This window comes from Micropterus salmoides, unplaced genomic scaffold (genome assembly GCF_014851395.1).
Source record: "Micropterus salmoides isolate LMB-PRFRI ecotype aquatic unplaced genomic scaffold, ASM1485139v1 Ms_hic_scaffold_2, whole genome shotgun sequence".
Lineage (NCBI taxonomy): Eukaryota > Metazoa > Chordata > Actinopteri > Centrarchiformes > Centrarchidae > Micropterus > Micropterus salmoides.
This window is the reverse complement of record NW_024041150.1, coordinates 55,076,077-55,080,648: the sequence shown is the minus strand read 5'-3', so window position 1 is coordinate 55,080,648 and position 4,572 is coordinate 55,076,077.

The following is a 4,572-nucleotide window of genomic DNA, read 5'->3' as shown; positions in this document are numbered from 1 at the left end:
ACATGAGGGACAGTTTCTTGGGTTGTGTTATTTCATTCATGCACAAACAACAACAACAACTGAAAACACAAAATCAGTTACAGCCACAACAACAACCAATGAAACTTCAACAGAACTACAAGGTAGTAATTCATCTTTCTCTGGAGTCTCTCTGTCTTCCTGTCAGCCTCTTTCTCTCCTCACAATAAACATATTAATCTAACGTTTCATTTAGTTCTTTTTGATTTTTTTCTGTTCTACAGCTTGTGCAGATTGTTCTGCTCTGGACTACATAATGTTGGTTATGCGTGTGGCTGAACTCCTCCTAATTACTGTGATTACTGTTCTTCTCATCAGAGCTCGAGGTGAGAACATTCAGACCAACATTTGTTCACACTGATTAACATAACCTGTAAGTTTAGAGCTGAAATATTTCTCTGTGATTTATTTACCTGGTAACCAGAGACTACCTGACAACAACACAGTGACCTACAGCAGCGTGAAAGCTTCCTCTTCTTCTGCTGGAGCCTCAGCTGATCCCAGCGACCTCTACGCCACCGTCAACTAACCAAACAAATAAGAGACCACAGTGTAGTTACAGCTCATATCATTACAGGTAATTTACACTGAGAACTGATAAATGTTTTATTATTTGAATTATTTTATGATAATATATGGGACATTTAGCTTGATGAACTTGCTGTCAGGCACTTTAATGTGCTAGTGCTGTGTTGTAGTTAAACATGTATTAGTTTTTACTGTTATTTCTGTATCAGCTGTTATTGTTTGATATGCAGTCATTTTAACACCTATATTTCTGTAGAGGTTTAACACCTCCAGAGCTCTTCACACCTTCACCTTCTTCCTTTCATGTGGTGAAACACGTCATTGTCACAAATAAAAAGTGTGACAATGACGTGTTTCACCAGTAGATCACTTAGGTCTTCTGACCAGAGCTCTCTGGTTGTTCTTCGTGCTCGATTGAAAACAGTAGAAGTATTGGCTCCGACACTGTGGAACGCTCTTTCTTTAGACTTACGTTCCTCAGTCTCTTCACGCCTTTAAAAAGCAGCAGCAGACTCTTTTCTTCAAACTGCCCTTTGTCTCGCCTCGTGCTGTTTAGTGTTTGTAAGTCACTTTTACTGTAATAAACCAGACCACCATCTTTCTCTGACCTTAACCAGCTGCTGCCAGAGTCTAAGTCAAGTTTAATAATACTGAAAGCAGATGTTGTATTTTGCAAGATTGAAGAACAAATCAGGGAACATTTTACTGTTAGGTCCACTATCAAAATTTTTGTGACTTTACTTTTTTACAGTGTGTTACCAGAAACTAAATCCAGTCTGTGTTTTGTTTCCTTCAACATGTGTTTACTGTGGCACATTAGTTGTAAACAAACTTAATTTCTAGGAGACAAGTTAGAGCAGTGAGAATGGACATTTTGTGAGTATAAACCTTGAAATGAATAATATCTGCATCTTCATACGTTCAAACAGGAATCTTTCAAGAAGGTGAGAAGAGAAGATGTAAATGTCACAAAGACACAACTAGTTATTTAAGCAGAGTGTTTTTATCTGCTTTAAAACACGTCTGGTTGTTAGACCGGTTCAGAAGCAGCTCTGCATGACGACTGTTGGAGCCTTTAGATCTTTTTTACAGCAGACGTGTTTAATTGTCAGGACTCTGAAACTGAAGCAGCTAAATGGAATCCAGCCATCATTAATTGTTTAATTTAAACCTGTTTTCCTGATGTGCTGTGTCAAAATGTCTTCTATGAAAAGAACAGATGTGTGTGTTTTGGTCAGATTAGTATTGAATCTGGATATTTTCCCCTTCAGGCCAGTAGGGGCTGATTAATGTTTTTGTGCAGGTCCTGACTGGGACATAATATAATGCTCCTGAACACTGAGTTGTTTTAGATCGAGGGAAGTTTCATCAACTGCAACAAGTCAAACTTTAAGTTCTCTGCATCTCACACTGTGAAATCATCTGTGTTTGTTTACTGAAGCCATCAGTTAGCAGCAAGCCAGTAAGACTGTTTGCTGCCAATTTAAATAGTCCCCAACAAACAAACAATTTCCTCCTGTTTGTTTGATAGAAACTACAGTGAGCAGCTGTTTGAGGGCATTACTGAGCTTTTAAACGTAAAACTAAATACCTCTGAGGCGTTTTTAAAGATTTACATCTTCAGTAGGAACCAATGGGATCAGAGCGGAGAGCTACAGACAGGAAGTCAGAAAGCATTGAGTGACTAAGGCTACGGTCACGTTGGGTTAGGGGTATGTTGATGACTCTCACCATGTTGTCCGACAACTCCACAGTTTGGGACAGAGAGCCAAAGGCAAGTTTACAGGCCAGCACATGTCACTCTGAGCTCTCCTGGCAGTGTGGAGAATATGAGTCTGTTAAGTTTAGGCATTGAGCTGTGATGGTTATGTTTAGTAGAAACCCACCGGTAAGGAGACAGATCCCATGAGTGCTCCTGAGAAGAACATTGAATCGAGCAGGCGGCACTGATCGGGTATTTACAAGGTTCCTAACTGAGTGAAATGACCCGGAAGTGTTTAAGTGGCAGCCACAATAAGAGCGGGCTGAATTCTCTAAATGCATTTAAAGCAACTCACTATTGTAGTTTCACTACGACAAATGCACATAAATGTACAGGAGCATCTAAAAAATATTAGAATATCTTGGAAAAGTTCATTTGAACTGAACCAGACTGAGAGACTAAAGGATCAGGAAACATTTGCAGGTGTTCTGAGTTAATTAGCTGATTAGAGCTCTTCTCAGGTCGACTTTTCTCTATTCTGAAGTCTTTATTCTAACTTTTTGAATAACAGAAAAAATTTACTTTTTGTGACATTCAAATGTTTTGATGCACCTGTAGAAACAACAGAGCATCTATTTAACTAATGTGTAAACAAGATCAAACGTTCCCATCCCAGGAAACTCTATATATATGTTTGAATACATTTTACTCTTTACGTTGAACTTTCTCTACTTGTATATTGATTTTGTTATTATATTGTGTCAGCATTTTAATCCTTTTTGTTTTTTCAGCAGTATCTATGTTGTTGTTACTTCCTATGAGCAGCCTAACTGATGGTTAAATGTACCAAATGAAACATCCTTTCTTAGGAGGTGTGATTCTGTGTTGGACAGGAAACCTTTTGAAGTGAGCAGCATTGAGTTTGTCACTGTACTCATCTTCCGCGTGTTATAAATAAAGTTGGTTAAAAAGAAGCTGGTGTAAGTGCAGCCTGGTTCTCTGAGCACCGCGGTTGTCTTTTATGAATTCTCCTTCACATCTTTCCTTGACCTCATGACGTTTTCCATCAAAGTCAAGGAAAAGTGTTTAGGAAAGGACAGAGGATGGATTTTTTTACCATTACAATGTTTGTATTTAATGTGGACAAAGGATGACACTCTGTTGTTGATGACTGCATCTTCCTCTTCACCATTTCTCCTGTCCTAAGACTCACTCCAGTTTCTGTGGTACATTCGGTTCCATCACCTGGGTTTATCCTCATGAAGAATCTTTAGGGAAGAGAAAATTTCTTTTTCAACAACAAATATTTTCCATTCTTATGTAAAGTTAGTATTTACAGCAAAAATTTGTCATTTTCTGTGGGTTTTTCTCCTGTGGCATCCCGCAAGGCTCAATTCTAGGCCCTCTTCTCTTTTCCACTTGGCTCAATACTTAGGAAACATGGCATCTCTTTCCATTGTTATGCAGATGACAGCCAGATCTATGTACCTTTGAGTAAGGATGACACTCTCAGACCATTGTTTGCATTTGTAGAGGACATAAAGGCTTGGATGGCTCTCAACTTCTTAAGTTTTAATGAAAACAAAACGTAGGTGATGGTTTTTAACGGCACCCTTGGGACTCACTCCCCTCCTCACCTCGATCTAGGCCCCCCAGCTCAGAATATCACGCCAACCGTCACTGACCTAGAAGTCAAAATTGATGCAGATATGAAACCGGATAAACATGTTGGGTTAGTGATTAAATCTAGTTTCTTTCAATTAAGACAGCTGGCTAAGCTGAAACTGATTCTTTCTAAGCAGAATTTTGAGACCGTTATACACGCCTTTTTGACTACTAAACTAGATTACTGCAATGCACTTTTCATTGGGATGAGTGGATCGTCTCTCGCCCGTCTCCAGATGGTGCAAAACGCTGCAGCCCGTCTTCTAACAGGAACACGTAAATATGAACACATCTCCCCAGTTCTACGCTCACTCCATTGGCTACCCATACAATTTAGGATAGATTTTAAACTTATTTTACTGACTTTTAAATCCTTGAATGGCCTTGCCCCCTCCTTATTTATCTGAGCTGCTTCATCCTTATACACCCACCTGTTCGCTCAGGTCAGTTGACAAACTTCTCCTGAGAGTGCCTAAAACCCCTCGCAAACTTAAAGGGGACCGTGCTTTTGCGGTAGCAGCTCCGAAATTGTGGAATGCCATTCATCTTACCATTAGACAGGCTTCCTCACTGTCTGATTTTAAACCTTGTCTTAAAACCCATCTCTTCCATCTGGCTTTTGACCTTTGAGGATGACACTTGGAGGAACTAATTTGTTA